Below are 24,313 nucleotides of genomic sequence, written 5' to 3'. Positions count from 1 at the left end.
ATTTGATAAAATGATGAATTTTAAAAGTATTTCTGGTTTAATATTCAATGAAGAAAAACTAAAATACTACCTATATATACGAAAAAATATTCTCATTAGTGATTTTACTAAATATGTACCCAATTCGGGTCAGATAACTTATTTAGGTATAATACTATCTAAAGATATTAAATCTATTATATATAATAATTATAATACCTGTTTTCTTAATATACAAAATCTTTTAATACCTGGAATAATATGTTTTTACTATGGAGGAGAGACTTACAATTATTAAAATGATAATATTCCCCAATATTTTATACTTAATACAATCAATAATACTTCCACCTACAAAAATAATTATCAAGAAACTGAATACACTAATGTTAAATTTCCTATGGGCACCTAATAGACCTAGGATTGCATTAAAGAAACATACTAATAGCTGGTCTCAAGGGGTATTTCTTTTCCAGACTTTAATTTATATACTATCTCTTCTATTGTAAAAGTTATTACTTTATTAATAGATCAGTCATATGTAAAATGGAAAGATTATTGGGAGCTAATTAGTATGCACTTCATGAAAATCTCCTTAACACATAAAAATATGATTGTAAATAACTCCATGTTATGGTTACTAAAGGAATTTTGTACTTCACCTATTACACCTAAACATATGGTTTGTTACCCATTAAATATTATTATTAGCTATCGTAACTTTATATTCATGCACCCTAAGTATAGGGAATGGAATTTTATTATATTCCTATAATGTATACTCAGGGTATGCTTTTGTCATCTACTTCTGAAGGAACTCATTTAGCTATAGATAATGATCTAAAGTACTGGTATCAGTTGATATCTGATAATAAAGTTAAAAATCTAGATTTCTTAAAACAAGAATTTGATCTAAGAGAAACTTGCTGGTTAGAGGTTCAGACCTTTAGACAACATCTCATTAATAAAATAGATCTAATGTCTATAACAGTTAAAGAATCTATTCCAACACTGATTGATTACTTGATATTAAATTTACAACATAAAGTTTCTGATAAAGGTAAACTTTCATACATACATAAAATTATCAGACAAGAAACTTTTACAGTGTAGATACATACTGGAATTATTTCACTTCTATTAATGGGGACCCACCAAATCAACAAGATAAACAATATATATTGGAATCTGCCTATAGAACTATGTCTTCCATTGTCTGGAGACTTTATACATGGAAATTTTTACATAGATCTTTTTATACACCTTTGATGATGAATAAAATAAATAATAAAGATAATCTATGTAAGAGATGTAATGTAGAAATTAATGCTGACTGGGCTCATATGTTTTATGACTGTATAAAATTGAAAGAATACTGGAAGTCAATTAATGAATTTTTGCAGGCTCTTTTACAGATAATTTCATTATTTCTAAATCTCTTATATTATTCAACACACCTGTACCTCAAAGTGTTAAAAAGGTTAAGCTTCCCTTGTTATGGTCTATTCTAGCAGTGGCTAGGAAAATAATAACCAGAAATTGGATTTCAGATACACCTCCTTCGTTCAATGAATTTAAAAATGTTATGAATATAGTGTGCCATATGGAAATAAACACAATTAGGTCAAAAACAACTAGAAAAACATCTTATTATATTGTATGGGATAATTTACAAAATTTGTTAAAAAAATCCTAATTTCAATAGCATGGTATTTTAGTTTAATTAATTGATCTGATTGTAGTGGATGTCTTTGTAAATACTTTAGTTGTTTTGTTGAATGTTATAATCATATCTATTTTTAATTACTTGTATAAAATTGTTATGATATTTCTCTTGTATGTTAAAACAATAAACCTGTTTTGAAAAAAAAAAAAGCTATATTTTCTCATATTCACCCTTCTGATTGTATCTTGTGTAGCAATTACATTCTTTTTCACCTGGTCTGACTGCTTAACTGATAAAGCAGCCTTTTCTTGAGGCTCTGTTCATTACTACTAGTGGCGCAGAAGTAGAAAACACTCTGTCTGTGAATTTATTTGGAGAACATTGACTGGTGAGCTCAACATCAGGGAGTTAAACTCAATAATTTTAAATGTTGTCCACTTTTACACTCAACACATAGTATGGCAAGAGTGTGTAATATTGCCAAAGTTATTTTGCAAACTGCCTTATGCGAGAATTCGTATGGAAGGTATTCTTTGGACAGGTCATTGCTCAGAGTTGTGTCATCCTCCTTCACAAAAATATATAACGTTTACGGAATACATTTAAGATAGTCCAGCTTAAAAAAATATGACAATACACTACACATATTCATTGTGATACCCAGATCCATAGCTTAGAGGGATAAAGCCTACGGTCCATGTGACCCATGGTCCAGCTGACCCAGTTTCAATTAGCGGCTCAGGAGCTGCCAAGGTAGGATTGTCATACCCCTCCTGGGGGCAAGACCATTTGCCTGGCACTCCTCATGTCATATCCTAGGCAGGCACTGGTGACAAGGGGGGGGTCTTTATTGTGGGAGTGTGAAGGACATTGGCCAAGTCACAACTTAGGACTGACAGTACAGCAGCCCGTCCCCATTACATGGTCTCCTATCAGATGCTAACAGGGCATAAAATAGGGGAAAAAAATCATCAGAACGATGCTGCACTGCTGGCCCCCAGTGGGTATCAGAGTAATTCCAGGGGAGTTCAGATATCCCTGTAGATTTAGTGGACAAGGAGAGGTATAAGGGGCAGCTGAAGGTCAGTTGTGGGCTACAAAAGCAACATATTCATTGTGATGGACTGTCACATTTACAGAGTGCCGTATACATTCTAACTTAGCTTGTACAGAAAGACGGAGGGCTGTCTGCATCATTTCTAAAGATTTGATCCCCCCCCCCTCCAATTTGTAGGTTGGGAAGGCTTGTCGAGGTTTACATTTTCAGTTACCTTAGACAACTACATTTCACAGTGAACAAATACATCTCCCAAGGTAACAAAGTGAAAATTCTTTGATAACTTAAATAAAAAATAAAACTGCTACATCATGGTATAAGTAGGCATAATTTATTAGATATACTATTTTTTTTTGGCTTATGGTCATTGAAGTTTGGTGATTGCCAGAGTTCAAAGTATCCACAGTATACACTGGGAAATTTCTCTAACAGCACCCATAAGAAACTTGTTTTCTTCACCCTGCTTTCAAGTATTGGTCCAGACTCTGGCCTTTGTACTGTGCAGTCTCTGCAGATCTTAAATATGTGAGAATCCTGGTGGTCTGAAACACTTAACACCTGGCCTGAAAGTCTTACATCTCTTCACCCATAGTAATGCTACCAGCCAAGTGTTGTACACAGCAGGGAAATGCACATATTTTTCAGATGTCGTATTGAAGTACAGCTGTTGATAAAGTTTACCAGATGATTTTCAATGTATGGGCAGTGGGATAGGAAAATGCAGTTATTATTGTGTTAGGTTGCAATGTACAGTCCCATCTAGTGAGCAACATGCCCCAGTATTCCAGCATGTAACAATAACATGCTACATTTACATTCATTTAGTTACAGCATCAACACCAATATTGAAGAAACAAGGCCATTCTAGCCTTCTGCATGCACATATTTTTTTAATGGAAGAAGCATTGCAAAATAAATCTAGCAGTTAGCTTTGAGGATTAAGAAGCTGTTTCTTGTGGCACAGTGGTGCAAGGTTCGATTCCCTCAGCCTCCATTACCTAACAGTAATTCTGACCAGGTCACTTAACCAAACACCACTCCTGGTCAGAGTCTAAAACAGTCTACAAAGATCACTGCTCTACCCTGGAAAACATACAGAAATAAAATCAAGCATCTATTAAACCCTCCACCAGAAATGAATGGTGAGTAAGGGAAATACTTTGCTTTATGGCAATTCAATTCAGGATTATATAAGTAGTAGTTCTTGTTTGTAGCTGTCAGTTGCTTGTCGGGTGCCAGAATCTGCCACATTACCCACGCACTCAGGTCACTCCACAACAAGTACAAATACGACTCTGTCATTGTCCATGTTGGTGTGAATAACCTGAGACATGCCTCCCTGGACTACATGAAAACAGACATAGAGGAGCTCTCTGATTATGTAATCAAGGCAGGTATGACCCTAGCCCTGAGTAGCATCTTACCCTCACCAAGAATGATACCTCAGTACAAGGAAAAAATGATAAATTTCAACAATTGGCTAAGTTTTTGGTGTCATTCAAAGGGGATCCAGTACCTGTCTGCCTGGGATGAAATGCTCGACAAGCCTCGATGCTTCACCAGAGATGGCTTGCACCTGGCACCCCAGGGATTCAGGATACTGGCAAAGGCTCTTGCCACCCCAATAATGCCTTTTTTAGGCAAGGCTCAAAAAACAAATCCATCACCGTAACAAGTACTAGTGACAAAAAACTGAGGGTTATGCTGCTGAACGCTAGGAGTTTAAACCTCAAAATGCACTCTCTCGAGGCACTCCTCAACATGGCGAATATCGATATGTGTGCAGTAATGGAGACCTGGTTCAAGGCTCAAGAGAGCACCTCAGCGATTCCAGGCTACAACTCATACCACAAATTTCGTCCACAAAACCCAGACCGAAATACAAAGGGAGGAGGCATATCCATATTCAACAAGGATAACCACACCTCCAGACTGATTGCAAAGAGTGATGCCTCGGAAATCATCCAAGTGCAACTGACAATGGGCAAAACTGCATTCCAGATTGTAGCTTGCTACAGATCACCTTCCCAGCCCCATGACATGCACTCTTTTTTCCTCGAGGTACTGGAAAACATGAGAGTCCAACTAAACACCCTTATACTGGGTGATTTCAACTACCAAAACATCAACTGGGAAAACTACGGAAGTACTAATACCTTTGCTCAGTGCTTCCTGTAGTACATTAACTCCAATGCTCTGGACCAGCTTATTAACACCCTCACAAGAGGTAAAAATATACTGGACCTGGTCATCATCAACATGAGGGACAAATGCTCCACACCTGTGGTAAACTCCTCACTGGTCAGATCAGATCATAAACTGATCACCCTAGATATCCACGTACCACCCTCAGCCCCTCGCCCCAAAAGAAACCATGGTGAAAAACTTCTCCAAGGTAAACTTTATGTTACTCAAGACAGAGGTGACAAACTTCGCTACTCCCCAGCAGAAAGGCAATATGATTGAATGTGCTATATCCTGCACAAAAGCACTGTACAAGCACCTACATGAGTGCATGGACTGTGCTATCCCAAACAAGACCAAGACCCACTCCTCCAAAAAGAGGAAACCAGTCTGGTGGACCCCGGCCATAAATAAGGTCTATAATAACTTTAAGGAACTTTAAAGAAAAACATTGAGAAATAACCATTCCGTTCAGTATTTTCAATCCTGTTTAATCGGATAACTTCAGGTAGGTGAGCGCACAGTAATTTAACTTAAACTTTAATGTTAAATTACTGTGCGCTCACCTAAGGAAGAAATTATTGCAAAAAAGAATAAAAACCCAGGAATGGAGGAGCTCCCTGACCAACCTTAGCAAAACACTAAGAACCCTCATAAAAACCTCTAAGGCGAGCTTTGAAAGAAAAATCGTAATGTACACCAAAGACAATCACAAAGCATTTTTTAGCTATGTCAAAAACCTAAATAACAACTCGCAGATCTGCTCTGAGCTACAGCATAATGGTTCCAAATTCACAGGACCAACTGACATCGCCAATATACTGGCAGATAGGTTCAGTGCAAACGTCACCCCACCCTCACCCCCCAAAGGGCCCATTTCCATACCAGAAGATTGTACTGTCCCTAAAATCACAGACACTCAGGTGAAAATAGCACTTTCCAAGGCAAGAAACACAGCATCCATGGGACCAGACAGCATCCCAGGCTGCGTACTACATGAACTCTAAAACAAATTAATCCCTCACCTTAATACCATGTTTAACCACAACATCACCTCAGGCTATGTGCCCACAGAGTGGTGCATGGCAGCAGTTATACCACTCCACAAAGGAGGTGCCACCACTGACCCCAGGAATTACTGCCCCATCAGCCTGACGAGTCTTGTCCGCAAGGCCATGGAGTGCATCATCATGGAACTCATAAACAAAGACTTTGGGAACCTACAAATGCTTGACCCCACCCAGTTTGGGTTCGTAAAGGGAAAGTCTTGTCTCCTAAATCTGGTAGATGTTTTTGAAATGGTCACTAAAACAATAGATGAGGGAAAGGTGGTTCACACAGCATACCTTGATCTTGCAAAGGCCTTTGATACCATTCCCCACTCGGGAATTATTGACAAACTCACCAACCTAAATATAAACCCCTATGTTACAAAATGGGTTGCTAACTGGCTCACGGATAGAACCCATTCAGTGAGAATAGGAAACGCTATATCCAGCTCCAAACCTGTGACTATTGGTGTACCACAGGACTCAGTCCTGGGACCCCTCCTGTTCGGTATCTACTTCTCAGAGGTAAAAGCAAACATGGAGGAACTATGGCTAACAAAGTTCGCAGACAACTGCAAATTGGATGCCATAATCGAGATCCCTACTGATGTAGATATCCTTCAAAAGGGTCTTACAGTACCAAGTACCTATGAATTACAACATAGGTGGTAGCCCACTTACCATGGAGAGTGTGATAAGAGACCTAGGGACTTAAGTGGACAGTAACCTTGCCTTTGACAACCATATTGCTAAAGTGGTTAGAAAATCCTTCTACATGGCCCACCTTATTATGTAAGGGTTTGCATCCAAGAATAAGGATGTTATTGTCCCTCTCTACTCATCACTCATTAGACCAATTATTGAATATAATGCACATCTGCAACAACTGGAGAGGCCTTAAAAGTACCTCACAAAGAGGATAATGGGCTTAAAACAGTTGCCCTCTGCCATGAGGCTAAAAAAACTCAGACTGTACTCAGTAGCATACCGGCTACTCAGAGGTGATCTCTGCCTGATATACAAGGTTATGTCAAACCCCAAATTGCTAGAAATGCTCCACCTAAGGAAAACCCAATCCACCAGAGCTACTCGCTCATGGGACATAAACCTGACCAGCAATAAACAGGACTTGTTGGAGGGACAGATTCGTGTCCAAGAGACTTCCCTTGCTCTGGAATAGGGTCCCCATGAATGTGAGGCAGAGCTCCTCATTAGCGCTGTTCAAGAGGAATCTTGATGAGTGGATGGGAAATGGGAAATTCATCCCAGGAATCACTTCAGTGGCCCTGCTAGACAGGAGCACAGGAAACTAGACCCCTTGGGAGGGGAAGCGTAAGAAAAACATTTTTTTGGCTAGGCTTAATTATGCCCTAGGGCCAATAGCCTGGTACCTACCTATGAACCTATGAACCTATGATGCACTGACATCTGTTCTTAAGTCAATATGGACACTGTCTGAGCCACAGGCTTCTGCACACCTGTGACTAAAAGACTGCTTTCACTCGATCTGAATGCTCAGAATACTGGTTTCTATTTTCTTTTCTGCTTCTAGGTTTCTGATTTTATTTTATTTTATTTTTGTTTACTGGGAAAGTCCGACTCAGCATGCTAGCCCCTTTTCAGTTGAGGCCCTGGGAGAAAAGCTCCAAAATTACAATAAAGTTACAGTAAAAAGTTACAATAAAAACAAAAATGAGTACAATAATAATAGCATAGTTTCAATGAATCTATTTAAAGAGGCTGCCACCACAAATCAATGTACTAATTTGGATGATTTCACTTAAACAGTTGTGGGATACATTACAAATTGTATTGGCTCACCAGTGAGGTATACAAATTACTGAGAGCATGTAATGCTGCCTTTAAGGCTAGAGACAGAGAGGCTTTGAAACAGACCAGGGCTAACTTGAACAATGGTGTGATAGTAGCAAAACGAGCCTATAGTCTAAAAATACAGAGACACGTCTCTGACCAGAAATATTCCAGGCAGCTGTGGAGAGGGATCCATACCATCACAGACTATAAGCCACCATTCACGTGATGTGATGATAACCCAGATCCAAACCATCACTGACTATAAGCCACCATCCACATGTTGTGATGATAACCAAGATCCAAACCATCACAGACCATAAGCCACCATCCATGCATTGTGATGATAACCCAGATCCAAACCATCACAGACTATAAGCCACAATCCACGTGATGTGATAATAGCCCAGATCCAAACCATCACTGACTATAAGCCACCATCCATGCATTGTAATAATAACCCAGATCCAAACCATTGCTGACTATAAGATACAATCCACGTGATGTGATAATAGCCCAGATCCAAACCATCACTGACTATAAGCCACCATCCACGCATTGTGATGATAACCCAGATCCAAATCATCACAGACTATAAGCCACCATCCATGCAATGTGATGATAATCCAGATCCAAAACATCACAGACTATAAGCCACCATCCACGCAATGTGATGATAACCCAGATCCAAACCATCACTGACTATAAGCCACTGTGGCGACCGTGCCCTGGTCCAACAATCAAGGAGCCTCAATCCTCACCACTAACACTAGGGAGGTCGTCTTCTAGAAGAGGAAAGGATAACTAATACACACAGTAAAGTACAATTTCCCTTAAGTGCACACAGAGATCACAGTCAGTCTGGGGCTGGGTGCTCTCTTGCTCACCAGATCCCCAATAAGATTCCCCACTGGCACAGCTATAGGGTCCAGGTCTCAGCCGAATTGGGCAAGCTAGAACCCTCAGTACCCTCTCTGTCCCACCACTGCTTCGTGTCCCCGCCAAGTAGCTGACACAACACACACACACTTTGATATAAGTATTTATACAACTTCACAGACACTCCTGGGAAAGGCTGACACAGATTCTCCAGCTGTGCTCCTTTACCCAGACTATACTGTAGTAATTACTGCCACCACCCAGTTAATAATATCAGGTACTAAAAGGCCCTTAAAAGGGTGTCCAATTATTACTGTGCAATATTATTATCCAATGGTAGTATGACTAACAGTCAAGGCTTACTTTAGAGTGGCCTATTACAATAACCTTTATAAATATGCAATGTATTCTAGAGCTTATCTCTACACAAAGCAGCCACAGGTAGAAGGTTTTAAAAATATTTAATAATAAATAATGAAAACACAAGACAAAACTACTACACCACAGAGATATCTAAGAGTTCTGAGATCACACAGAAACTTAAAATAATACAGTAGTACAGGTCTGATTTCAAAGAAAAATACCTAATTAATCTTTACTAACTTTTATTCCTACAAGAAATCACAGTGCTAAAACATTACATGTGAGCATAAGCAGAGTGCTGGTAAGTTGGATATCAAGCTCAAAATGCTTCAAGTCTCTCTCTGAGACACAGTTTATAAAACATCACTAACAAATATGTCTCTGGGTCCTCCCCGGATTACATCAATCTATTACACCATTTCTTTGACACTTAACCTGGAGTTCCCAGGCTAATAGAAACTGCATTATTTAGCAAATCAACACCTGCAAAGGAGAATACAACACTAAAAGGCATTTCGCATATACACTCTAGCAACTGTGGTGCTGCGGTAGTGTTGTTGCCTCACAATAAGATGTTGTCCTGTTCGATTCTCAGCTAGAGCATCTTCTGTGTGGAGATATGCATGAACGGGCATACCTTCGTTGAAGGTTATGCGTCAGGGCTGGCAACTCGGCATGTAAAAATCTACTGCCAATCATTAGCGGACCGGAGTTCCACTGTGGTGACCCCTAACCGGGAAAAGCCGAAAGACACAACAACAACAACAACAACTCTAGCAATTAGTCCCTAGTTAACACAATAGACAGAATATCTTCAGCCAGCCTGACCGGAACCAACTTTAAAGATCAAAGAATGTCATAAAATCATTTCAATTTCAAAAGACAAATTTGAAAGGCTTGACTTAGTTTTTCTTTACAGCAAGGGGGCAACGTTGTAACAATCTTGAAGTTCACATTTTACAGTGTTTTTCCTTCATTTAAAAACACAAGCCTGTATTTTGCATTTATTTATACAAATGATAGAATTATGTATTAAATTCTATTTGACTAGGCTGGTAGCCTTCGCCCATCTCTCCCCAATAGTTACATCTCTTCCCACTCAGGGAACTCAAGCAATTTTTTCAAGTGCCCCTTGAGAAACATTGCTTGAGAGTGTCAGGTCTATCTGGGTGTACCTCACCTCATTCCCTGTCTTGACAGCCCATCTGCATTGGCATTGCTACTCCCACTGCAGTGCTGCACTGACATATCATAGTGCCCACACTATGGCTAGACATTCTTTTTCTACCGCTGCATAGCATTCCTCCCTGGGGTGGAGCCAACAACTGAGGTAAACCACTGGGTGCTCTTCTCCCTCTGAAGAACTCTGGCTAAGTACAGCCCCCACCTCATAGTTTGAAGCATCCACCTGCACAACAAAGTCTTTGCTGTAGTCCGGACTGGCTAACACAGGGGGTCCTCCCAAAGAATCCTTAAGCTTCTGAAATAGCTGTTCACATGCTGGGGTCCACACTACCTTATCTGGCCTGTTTTTCCTTGTCAGGTCTGTGAGGAGAACAGCTATGGTAGTATAATTGGGAACAAACTTTCTGTAGTACCCTGCTGTCCCCAAGAATGCCCTCACCTGCTTTTTGGTAACAGGTGCAGGCCATGCCTGAATAGCTTCCACTTTGGCAGGTTCTGGCCTTATCTTACCACTCCCCACTCTATGTCCTAGGTAGGAGACCTCTGCCATACCCACCTGACATTTGCTCGGCTTAATGGTCAACCCTGCCCTCTATAGTCTGCCCAGCACCTCCCTGATATGCTGAAGGTGCTCTTGCCAGGAATGGCTCTAGATAGCAATATCATCCATGTAAGCAAGGGCAAACCCTCCTGCTCCTGCTAAAATATGATCTACCAGCCTCTGGAAAGTCACTGTGGCATTCTTCATCCCAAAGGGCATCTTTGTGAACTCATACAAACCAAAAGGAGTCACAAAGGCTGACTTCTCTCTAGTACTGGGAGTCAAGGGCACCTGCCAGTAACCCTTGCTAAGATCAATGGTTGCAAGATACTTAGCCCCACCCAGCTGCTCTAGGGCCTCATCTGTCCTAGGCATGGGGGTAAGCATCTGACTCTGTGTGACTATTTAATTTCCTGTAATCCACACAGAATCTGGTGCTGCCATCTTCCTTTGACACCAACACTGCTGGTGAGGCCCAGGGACTGTTGGACTCTTGAATAACCCCTAGTTCCAACATCTCCTGTACCTCCTCCCTCAGAGTCTGTTTGACTCTCTCAGGCACCCTATAAGGGACCTGCCTAATAAGCCTTTGGGTTCCTGTATCCACCTGGTGCTGCATCAGGTGGGTGCTCCCTGGTTTTCCAGTGAACATGTCCCCAAATTCCTGCAACACTGCTCGGATTTCTCGAACCTGGGTAGGAGATAGCTGCTGGGACATTGCTACTCCTTCCACCTAGGTGTCAGCCGGAGCCTCACTGAGGAGATCAGTCACCAGATCTCCCTCAGACTCCTCCTGCAGTCCACTGCAAATGCACAGCACAAGGGCCTCCTTATCATGCTAAGGTTTCATCATGTTAACATGGTACAATTTGTGCCCCTGCCATCTGCCTAGCACTTCCACCATGTAGTTAACATCACTTACCTTTTTTAGCACCTTGTAGGGTCCCTCCAAAGCTGCTTGCAGCTTGTTGTGTCTGACAGGAATCAGAACCATCACTTGCTGCCCTACAGCTTACTCTCTAGCTCGAGCACTCCTGTCATACCACCCATTTTCTGTTGTTGGGCTTCTGCCAGGTTCTCCTGGACCAAGCCCATGAGTTCCCTGAGCCTTGTCCTGAGGTTCAGGACATATGCCACAACTGACTCCTTGTGAAACTCACACTCACCTTCCCACTCATCTCGAATTAAATCTAGAGGTGCCCTCACCCTATGCCCATACAGCAACTCAGAGGGTGAAAAACCTGTGGATTCCTGGGGAACCACTCTGTAAGCAAAAAACAGATGGGGCAAATATTTGTCCCACTCCCTCTTAAACTGATCTGCAAATACCCGTAGCATGGACTTGATTGCAGAGTTTAACCTCTCAACAAGACCATTAGTCTGGGGATGGTAGGGGGTGGCCTTCATGTGCTTCACCTCACAGGACTTCCACAGACAAGCCAGCAGGTCTGACATAAAATTGGCACCTCTGTCAAACAATATTTCCTTTGGGAAACATACCCTGCTGAAAATCTCTAGCAAAGCATTTGCCACCTTCTCTGCCTCATTGGAGGACAAAGCCACTGCCTCAGGGTATCGTGTAGCATAATCCACTACCACTAGGATATACTTTTTCCCTGTGGAACTTGGGGTACTCAGAGGACCCACAATATCCATAGCTACCCTCTGAAATGGCTCCTCAATCACAGGCAAAAGCATCAAAGGAGCTCTCACCTTGTCTCCTGCCTTGACTACCTTTTGGCACTGCTCACAGGTCCTAGAGTACCCTGTTACATCTCTGGAAATTCCAGGCTAATAGAAGTTTTGCATAATATGCCTCTTTGTACGTTTTATGCCCATATGACCTGCAAAGGGAATATCATGGGCTATGGCTAGAAGCGCCAGATGGTAAGCTCTAGGCACTACAAACTGTTGTAGTCTCTCACCTTCTAGCCCTCCCTCTGGAGTCCACTCGCTGTACAGTAACTCTGTGTTCCAGTATACAGATTCCCCCTTCCCTTGAGAATCAGGTGCCTCCCTAGCTACATGCCTCAGGCCTTGCAATGTAGGGTCTGAGAGCTGAGCTTGTCTCAAGTCTCTCCTTGTAACCCTTCCCAGCTCCCCTTCCACAGGAAGTCTGGCACCCTCTGACAGCGGTGCCTCACTGTCAGCCTGGGTACTACTACTCACCTCTACCTTTGCAGTTACCCTGTCCAAGGGAACATCAGTACCCACAAGCAGCTATGGCTCACATTCAGTCTCACTGCTACATCGTAGCTCACTCCCTGAAGTAACCACCTCAGCAGTCCTGGCTGCAAGTATGCAGTCTGTCTTGGTCTCCCCCAGGCTACCAGACCCACATGCTTATCTCCTAGCCTTACTGCATGTAACTGCATAAGTACATAGTACTGCCTCATCCAAATCCTTCCCTCTCAGGACATCTGCAGGATGGTAGTTCCATACCCCTGTTGTCTCAAGACAACCTACTGTTGGCATTTTGTCTTTACCACTTACTGGCTCCCTCACCTTTGGTTCCCCACCTTGCCTCTGTGGACACCTGTATGCCACATGGCCCCACTGGTTGCATTCAAAACATTTAAACCTAGCTCCTGGACATGTACCTGGACTAGTGGCTTCCCCTGCTACTGGCGGATTCTGTTGGGGCAGTCTGTGCTGCCCACCATGGGTTACTTTAGTTCCATGAGCAGTACTGGGGGTCTCTTTACTGTGCAGGGCTGCCCTGCTTGCTAGGTATAGGTCTCCCTTCTTCCCCAACTCCTCTGACGTAGCACACTTTTTATCAGCTAACCAGATCTTCATGTCCTCAGGCAAAATGCTAAGGGCTTGTTCCCTTACCAAAAGTTCTGCCAGCCCTTCAAAAGTGGTGACCTGACATCCACTCACCCAGCTATGAAAATAAGTGCTCAGTTCAACAACATATTCACATACATTTTCATCTGCCTTACATCTATGCTCACAAAACTTTTTCCTAAACATTTCAGGTGTTAGCTTAAAACATTCTAATAAATGTCTTTTTACAGCAGTATAATCAAAACAGTCAGTGTCATGCATGTTTGCTAAAGAAGTTACAGCTTTAACATGGAGTAAGGGGGTCAGGAACCGTACCCAGAGCCCTTGGTCAACTTCATACTGTTTACATACCCACTCAAACATATGAATGAAGCTATCAAAATTAACCCCCTCTTTAAACTGTGGAAGAAATTTACTGACCTTTTGTGCTTCTGGGGTCCGGTTACTCCCCCATTACCTCCATGACTCTGGCGAAGAGTCAGCATTTCCCCTCTCATGCCTCCTCTGCCATTCATTTTCCTCAGCTTGTCTTCTTCTTCTTCGTCTTCTTCTTCTTTTGGCTGCTCCCGTTAGGGGTCGCCACAGCAGATCAACTGTTTCCATTTCTTCCTGTCCTCTGCATCTTGCTCTGTCACACCAACCACCTGCATGTCCTCTCTCACCACATCCATAAACCTTATCTTAGACCTTCCTCTTTTCCTGTTACCTGGCAGCTTCATCCTTAGCATCTTTTTCCCAATATACTCAGCATCCCTCCTCAGCACATGTCCAAACCAACGTAATCTTGCCTCTCTGGCTTTGTCTCCAAACCTTCCAACCTGGGCTGACCCTAATATATTTATTCCTAATCCTGTCCATCCTTGTCACACCCAGTGCAAATCTTAACATCTTCAACTCTGCCACTTCAAGCTCTGACTCCTGCCTTTTTGTCAATGCCACTGTCTCCAACCCATATAACATAGCTGGTCTCACTACCCTCTTGTAGACCTTCCCTTTCACTCTTACTGGTACGCATCTGTCACAAATCACTCCTGACACTCTTCACCACCCACTCCATCCTGCCTGTACTCTCTTCTTCACCTCTCTTCCACACTCACCATTACTCTGAACTGTTGATCCCAAGTATTTAAACTCATCCACCTTCACCACCTATACTCCCTGCATCCCCACCATTCCTCTATCCTCCCTCTCATTCACACACATATATTCTGTTTTAGTCCTGCTGACCTTCATTCCTCTTCTCTCTAGAGAATATCTCCATCTCTCCAGGGTCTCCTCCACCTGGTCCGTACTCTCACTACAGATCACAATGTCATCTGCAAGCATCACAGTCCATGGGGACTCCTGTCTGATCTCGTCTGTCAACCTGTCCATCACCATTGCAAATAAGAAAGGGCTGATCCTTGATGTAATCCCACCTCCACCTTAAATGCATCCATCACTCCCACATCAGACCTCACCGCTCTCAAACTACCCTCGTACATATCCTGTACCACTCTTACATACTTCTCTGACACTCCCGACTTCCTCATACAATACCATAACTCCTCTATAGGCACCCTGTCATATGCTTTCTCTAAATCCACAAAGACACAATGCAACTCCTTCTGACCTTCCCTGTACTTCTCCATCAACACTCTCAGAGCAAACATTGCATCTGTAGTGCTATTTCCCAGCATGAAACCATACTGCTGATCACTAATCATCACGTCCCTTCTTAACCTTGCTTCCACTACTCTTTCCCATAACTTCGTGCTGTGACTAATCAGTTTAATCCCTCTATAGTTATTACAGCTCTGCACATCACCCTTATTCTTATAAATCGGTACCAAAACACTTTTTCTCCATTCCTCAGGCATCCTCTCACTTTCCAAGATTTCATTAAACAATCTAGTTAAAAACTCCACTGCCATTTCACCTAAACACCTCCATACTTCCACAGGTATGTCATCTGGACCAACAGCCTTTCCATTCTTCATCCTCTTCATAGCTATCCTTACTTCCTCCTTGCTAATCCACTGCACTTCATGATTCACTATCCGCACATCATCCAACCTTCTCTCCCTCTCATTCTCTTCATTCATCAACCCCTCAAAGTACTCTTTCCATCTGCTCAACACACTCAGCTTGTAGACTCCTCATTTTCTCGGCTGCTTCTAATTCCATACACCTGGCCTCCAACTCAAGTCTCTTTAACTCTAGGTGGATTTTTAAGTCCATTCCAGAAAGGTTGAGCTGTCCATTCTCCGAGGATATCGTATCTCCATTGTCAGTCTGATCGTCCGCCAGGCTGCTGTTTTCTGATGCAGCTGTAACCAAGGCTGCAATCAGGTCTGCTTTAGTCAGGGTTCCATGCGCCAGTCCACTAGCCTGGCACATCTCCACCAGTTGGCTCCTTGTCAGCTTTCCATACTCTTCTGCTGACATGCTACTTGCTCACTCTGACTAATACTACGCTAACAAAAGAAATAAAACAATTGTGATCTGAACTCAGAGTATACACTGCGTGGCTGTTCTAGAGTACAAAACTCTTTTAGAGATCACTGTACATAAGCTACAGGAATTTGCTCTGCCCACACCACTACAAGCCACTTAGTGTGAAGTAGATCCCACCACTGCCAAACACTTGTGATGACTGTAGCCTGGCCCAGCAATCAAGGAGCATCGATCCTCACCACTAACACCAGGGAGGTCATCTCCTAGAAGAGGAAAGGATAACTAATACACACAGTAAAGTACAATTTCCCTTAAGTGCACACAGAGATCACAGTCAGTCTGGGGCTGGCTGCTCCCTTGCTCACCAAATCCCCAATAAGACTCCACTTTGGCACAGCTATAGGGTCCAGGTCTCAGCCTAACAGCAAGCTAGAACCTCCAGTATCCTCTGTGTCCAACCAGTGCTTCGTGTCCCTGCCAACTAGCTGACACAACACACACACACTTTGAGATAAGTATTTATATAACTTCACAGACACTCCTGGGAAAGGCTGACACAGATTCTCCAGCTGTGCCCCTTTACCTAGACTGTATGGTAGTAATTACTGCCACCATCCAGTTAATAATATCAGCAACTAAAAGGCCCTTAAAAGGGTGTCCAATTATTTCTGTGCAATATTATTATCAAATGGTAGTATGACTAACAGTCAAGGCTTACTTTAGAGTGGCCTGTTACAATAACCTATATAAATATGCAATGTATTCTAGAGTTTATCTCTACACAAAGCAGCCATAGGTAGAAGGTTTTAAAAATATTTAATAATAAATAATTAAAACGCAAGACAAAACTACTACACCACAGAGATATCTAAGAGTTCTGAGATCACACAGAAACTTAAAATAATGCAGTAGTACAGGTCTGATTTCAAAGAAAAATCTTTACTAACCTTAACTATTCCTACAAGAAATCACAGTGCTAAAAACTTACATGTAAGCATAAGCAGAGTGCTGGTAAGTTGGATATCAAGATCAAAGTGCTTCAAGTCTCTCTCTGAGACACAGTTTATAAAACATCACTAACAACCATGTCTCTGGGTCCTCCCCAGATTACATAATTCTGAGTTAGTTTCCATTACACTATATCTTTGACACTTAACCTGGAGTTCCCAGGCTAATAGAAACTGCATTATTTAGCAAGCTAACACCTGCACAGGAGAATACAACACTAAAAGGCATTTCACATATACACTCTAGCAATTAGTCCTTAGTTAACACAATAGACAGAAAGTCTTCAGTCAGCCAGACCGAAACCAGCTTTAAAGATCAAAGAATGTCATAAAATCATTTCAATTTCAAAAGACAAATTTGAAAGGCTTGACTTAGTTTTTCTTTACAGCAAGGGGGCAATGCTGTAACAATCTTGAAGTTCACATTTTACAGTGTTTTTCTTTCATTTAAAAACACAAGCCTGTATTTTGCATTTATTTATACAAATGATAGAATTATGTATTAAATTCTATTTGACTAGGCTGGCAGCCTTCGCCCATCTCTCCCCAATCGTCACAGCCACCACCCGCGCGATGTGATGATAACCCAGACTTTTTAAACAAACTAAACATCTACTTCAGCAGATTCATGGAATCAAATAGAATAGCACCAGAGTGACTACCCGCAAATGAAGATGGCAAATCGCTATGCCTCAACCTGGAAGAAGTATGCAAGAACCTATATAGCATTCATCTGGGCAAAGCAGCTGGACTGGATATAATCAAAGGAAGCTACTTAAAAACTGTGCTGATCAGCTGGCACCAGTCTCCACAGACATTTTCAATATATCTCTCAGCCAGGAAAAAGCACTCAAATGCTTTAAGACCACCGACATCATCCCTCTGCCCAAGACACCATCTCCAGCATCACTAAATGATTACCAGCCAATTGCACTTACCTCAGTAGTGATGAAGTGTTTCAAAAAACTGGTCAAGGATTATATAACCTATACTTGTCAGAGATTTGGGATGCATGGCTAGGCTTAAAAAGGCCCTTGTGGCCGTTAGCCTAGTAAACACCTATGAACCTGTACTCGTCAGAGATTTGGGATCGATGGCTAGGCTTAAAAAGGCCCTTGTGGCCTAGCCTAGTAAACACCTATGAACCTATGAAATGAAATAAACGTTGTAGGACACTGCTAAATTCCAATGCTTTATTTCTTAAAACAAAGATAAAACACAAGATGAGCGCTTTCGGGATGTTCCCTTCATCAGATATTTCTCACATAAAACCGACACTATTTAAAATAATGAATAGCCAATGGCAGTCAATGAAAGACCCACCTGTTTTGAAGGGTGGGTTTTACAGGGATTACATCATTAAGCCCTGGCTTCCTACAGGCCAGTAGCTCAACTATCCATCTAGATTCAGCTAGCTCTGTTAAGTGTTTCAAATTACCTCCTCTATTGTTTACCTTAACATTCACAATGGCCCTAAAGGTAAAACTATGAGTAGGATATTCCATCACATGTCTACTTAAAGCTCTACCTTGAAATACAAACTTCCTGTGAGTAACTGGATGTACAAAATCAGATGTTCTCTTTATGTGTGGACAAGCTTTGCAACCTCCACACGGGGCTGTTCCTGTTGATGTAGCTATAATTTTATTTTCATTCATATCTTCTCTACATAGTAGGTCCTTGAGATTTTTATTCCTCTTATACCTAAATCTAGGGTGGGTACCTACTATTTTGTTCACACGTTCATCCCCCATTAAGATGTTCCAATTTTTACGGATGATGTCACAAACATCTCCTACATTTCCACTATAAGTGAGCATTATCTCAGGTCCCTTTTGCAGCAGCGGGCCACTTGTACGGTCTGATTTTGTACATCCAGTTACTCACAGGAAGTTTGTATTTCAAGGTAGAGCCACATGTCGTACCACTGACATAGTTTACGTGGCAGAATGTGTTAAATGCCCAAGTTTCTACGTGGGTAAGACTAATCAAATGTTTAAGGCAAGGATTTTGCAACATTTGTCTTGTATAAGGAACAATGATATTAACAATGCTTTAAGTAGACATGTGATGGAATATCCTTTCTTTTAATTTCCTGTCAGTTTTGCCGATATAAAAAGCCGGACATGACTGACAGGAAGCCAGGTAAACCACTGATTTAGAACTACAACTGTACCGGCCTCTGGCTTTAAACATGTGTTGATTCATTGTGAAACTAGACCCTGTGAGACTAGATGACTCGTGGGCTCATCAAGTACAGACTTGGTTTGTTACAAGAAGAGTTTTATTACCCCTTTTACTTTGGAAGTGAAGTTCATTAGCAACATCCTTAGAAGAAATTGGCACTTACTGAGCTTTGAGAAGGACTTAGTAGAGAAATTAGGTAACAAACCAGTTATTATTTTTAGAAAAGGTAGAAACCTAAAATGTATCATGGAAAGTACGATTATGAAACCCACTAGAACAGAGGGCACATACAAATGTGAGGCATGTAATTATTGTAAATTCATTTCTACAGGGTCTAGTTTCACAGTGAATCAACACATGTTTAAAGCCAGAGGCCTAGTAACTACCTTTGAACATGCAGGCCATGTTGCACCTTTTGAGCTCCCTAGTGCAGTTGGACTGAACATGTGGTAGGCATTGCAACTGTGCACTAATCCTAAACCAACATATATTGGACCTATTCCGAATGACACCAGAAGCTTAGCCAATTGTTTAAGTCAATAATCTTTTGTTTGTATTGTGGTATCATTCGTGGTGATGGTAAAATGCTGCTCAAGATTAAGGTGGTACCAGCCCTGCAGACATAGTCCAAGAACTCCATTATGTTTGTCTTCATATAGTCCAGGGTGGTACATATGAAGTAATTTACACACACGTGTACTATGACTATGTTGTATGTTTACATATAGTGCAAGGACACAATCTCGATGCATGGATGGGAGATTGTAAGTTTACCCCGGGAGTCACCTCAGTGTCACTACTAGACAGAGGTATAGTTTACTAAATAATGGGGTCCCACATGTGTCACTACTAGAGAGGCGCAACTATATAATAAGGGGTGGCGTAAGCCACATCATTGTTGGCTAGGCTTGTAAATGCCCCAGGGCAGATAGCCTAGTACACTACTATGAAACTATGAAACTAAGTACCCCCATGATGTGGCAAAATCCGTCACCTGATAAGCAACTGATCACCACAATCTCCTTACATAGCCTGGTGATGGATGTATTACTACTGTTACATTAGGTACTCACCCTGCTGATTACTACTGTTACATTAGGTACTCACCCTGCTGCCCTGTCCTGTTTGTACAGTAAATTCACTCTTCCCCTGCCCCCACTGTAAACATTTCCTATATTATTTCCTTATAAGTGAGGAGAGTGTGCTGAGCAGATGGAAAGAGTACTTTGAGGGGCTGATGAATGAAGAGAATGAGAGAGAGAGAAAGGTTGGATGATGTGGGGATAGTGAATCAGGAAGTGAAACAGATTAGCAAGGAGGAAGTAAGGACAGCTATGAAGAGGATGAAGAATGGAAAGGCTGTTGGCCCAGATGACATACCAGTGGAAACATGGAGGTGTTTAGGAGAAATGGCAGTGGAGTTTTTAACCAGATTGTTTAATGAAATCTTGGAAAGTCAGAGGATGCCTGAGGAGTGGAGAAAAAGTGTTTTGGTACCTATTTTTTAAAAATAAGGGTGATGTGCAGAGCTGTAGTAACTACAGAGTGATAAAACTGATCAGTCACAGCTTGAAATTATGGGAAAGAGAGATAGAAGCTAGGTTAAGGAAGGAGGTGATGATTAGTGATCAGCAGTATGGTTTCATGCCGGTAAGGAGCACTACAGATGTGATGTTTGCTCTGAGAGTGTTGATGGAAAAATATAGAGAAGGTCAGAAGGAGTTGCATTGTGTCTTTGTGGACTTGGAGAAAGCATATGATAGGGTGCCTAGAGAGGAGTTGTGGTATTGTATGAGGAAGTCAGGAGTGGCAGAGAAATATGTAAGAGTGGTACAGGATATGTATGAGGGCAGTGTGACAGTGGTGAAGTCTGCAGTGGGAGTGACAGATGCATTTAAGGTGGAGGTGGGATTACATCAAGGATCAGCTCTGAGCCCTTTCTTATTTGCAATGGTGATGGACAGGTTGACATACGAGATCAGACAGGAGGCCCCATGGACTATGATGTTTGCAGATGACATTGTGATCTGTAGTGAGAGTAGAGACCAGGTTAAGGAGACCCTGTAGAGGTGGAGATATGCTCTAGAGAGGAGAGGAATGAAGGTCAGCAGGACTAAGACAGAATATGTGTGTGTAAATGAGAGGGAGGATAGAGGAATGGTGAGGATGCAGGGAGCAGAGCTGGCGAAGGTGGATGAGTTTAAGTACTTGGGATCAATAGTTCAGAGTAATGGTGAGTGTGGAAGAGAGGTGAAGACGAGAGTACAGGCAGGGTGGAATTGGTGGTGAAGAGTGTCAGGAGTGATTTGTGACAGACGGGTACCAGTAAGAGTGAAAGGGAAAGTCTACAAGAGGGTAGTGAGACCAGCTATGTTGTATGGGTTGCAGACAGTGGCACTGACAACAAGGCAGAAGTCAGAGCTGGAAGTGGCAGAGTTAAAGATATTAAGATTTGCACTGGGTGTAACAAGGATGGACAGGATTAGGAATCAGTATATTAGAGGGTCAGCTCAGGTTGGACAGTTTGGAGACAAAGTCAGGGAGGCAAGATTGCATTGGTTTGGACATGTGCTGAGGAGGGATGCTGGGTATATTGGCAAAAGGATGCTAAGGATGAAGCTGCCAGGTAAGAGGAAAAGAGGAAGGCCCAAGATAAGGTTTATGGATGTGGTGAGAGAGGACATGCAGGTGGTTGGTGTGACAGAGCAAGATGCAAAGGACAGGAAGAAATGGAAGCAGATGATACCCTGTGGTGACCCCTAACGGGAAGAGCTGAAAGAGAAGAAGAAGATTTCCTTATTTCCAATAACCTGGACTGAGTTGTACTCATTCACCCAGGGTATTTTATTCAAGACTCGAGAAGTATGGAAAGTCTTGAACTGAGAAATAAGCCACGCTAATCTTGTTGTCCTCTACACATGACAAACAGTGCTTTTCATCAAAAAAGGGAAGAAAAAAAGCTGTGCTGAGCTGTGCTCAGTGCATCACTGCTGTTGGACTCCATAGTGGGTTGCCTGCGCACAAGATTTTTTCCTCTATACAAAAACATCTAAAGCTACAAAATTTAGTGATTTAAGTCAAAGGCTCCACTAACCTGTGCTGAACGCAAGTAAACGTACCTTGGGCTGCAGCTAAATTATACTAGGATTTCTGCACAGCCCAGTTCAAGTAACTACCCCCCCCCACCACACACACACACACACACACACACACACACACACACACACACACACACACACACACACACACACACACACACACACACACACACACACACACACACACACACATTAGTAGTAAGTTTAACTAAACTAATCCCTGCATCCTAAAACAAACTTAAATCTATGCAGTTATATTCATCCCAGCCCATGAGTCATTTCATCTCCTGGCCATCGATCTGCATTTTCCCACAATTTCTGTAGCCAGCCTGATTGAGATGGGTGTATCGAGACAATGTAGAAATTGTCTCATGCTGACTGACAGTCACCTGTTCTTTAAACAACAAAATGCAGAGTGTGAAAGATGCATGGATATATTTTCACTGGAGGCAAAAATCTCACACACACACACACACACACACACACACACACACACACACACACACACACACACACACACACACACACACACACACACACAACTCTGACATCAGGATCATCAGTAGTAGATAATAAATCACACAGCTCTACATCCAACGTAACACACATATTCTTTCATATACTGAGGTTTTAAAGCTCAACCTGCCTAAGTCTCAAAGGCCTCTAGGGTGCAACACAGGCATCAAGTACCCTCAACAACCCTCTAAATGTACAGAAATGACCACCCACTCATAGCACAAGAAGTATCAAAGTCATGGATGCTGAACGGGTAAGGCAGGCATCTATCCAATCAAATGCTCTCATTATTGGTGACTCAGTTGTAAGACATACAGCTGTACCTCTTATAAGGCTCAGTAAGGAAAGACTGACAGTTAGCTGCCTTTCTGATACTAGGATACACCAGATCACACATGCACTCATGTATTTGAGCAACAAGTTCAAATATGAATCTGTTATAGTACACGTGGGTGCCAGTGATTTGGGATATAGCTCCTTGGACTATATGAAGAAAGACATAATGGAACACTCAGACTATGCTCCAGACAGGTATGGGCCTAGCATTGAGAAGCATTCTTCCTTCTTCAAGAATAATGATGCAATCTGGGCAAAAATAATTGACTTTTAAGACTTGGCTTAGTTTTTAGTGTCATTCTAAGGGGGTCCAATATTTGTCCACCTGGGAGGAGATATTCAACAGACCATGCTGCTTCACCAGTGAGGGTCTGCATCTGTCCCCTCTAGATTTTTGGATATTGGCAAAGATATTCTCTACCCCAGAGTACCTTTTTAGGCAGTGCCAAGCAGATAAAACTGCTGATATAATAAGTCATGCAAAGGAAAACATGTAGGTGTTACTAACCGGTGCTAGGAGCCTAAACAGTAAACTCCACTCCCTACAACCCTCCTTACCCTGAAGGACTTAAAGGGACAATCCCAGTGTTTAAAATTCGGGTCCACACTACTGCTGACCAAAGTAACGCCCAGTTTACCACGTCACTAATGTTTCCTCCCACAGTGTCATTTTTTTGTTTGAATATCCTGTAACTCTTAAATTCCAATCCTGTTTTGGCTCCCAGTATCAACTACCTTTTGTTTTTATGTTCCTATCACTTTTCAATGGTGCTTACACTCCCAACTTTTCTGCATCTTTGCTCCCGTTGTCTGTGCGCGGAGAATAACTGTACAGGTGGTCAGTCTGTGTCGTTTCTTTAGTGTCTTGAGTTTTCTTACTATTTTTTTTAATTCATTCATTTACTTAATTGCTGATATGCTTTCTTTATGAACGGCAGTGACCGATCATTTTAGCCAACCATTTATTGTAACAAGCAGTTGTTAAGCACTTAACAAGTGCATGCAGTTTCACTTAAAAGTGCTTAACAAATGATGGATATAAAATCATTTTCTGATAATAAGGCTCTTCTTTGTGCCTCGTTTTGTTTTGAAGCCACAAGCCAGTATGTAATGACATGCTTCATTTCACTTTTCATACCCGGTACTTTTCCGTTATCGGGGCAACAATTCTAAGGCACACTGAATATTGTAACCGAATGACTGCAGATTTCATTTGTGGACATCTGCT

This window comes from Protopterus annectens, chromosome 2.part1 (genome assembly GCF_019279795.1).
Source record: "Protopterus annectens isolate FY-2018-M chromosome 2.part1, PAN1.0, whole genome shotgun sequence".
Taxonomy (NCBI): Eukaryota; Metazoa; Chordata; order Ceratodontiformes; family Protopteridae; genus Protopterus; species Protopterus annectens.
This window is presented reverse-complemented; position numbering follows the sequence as displayed.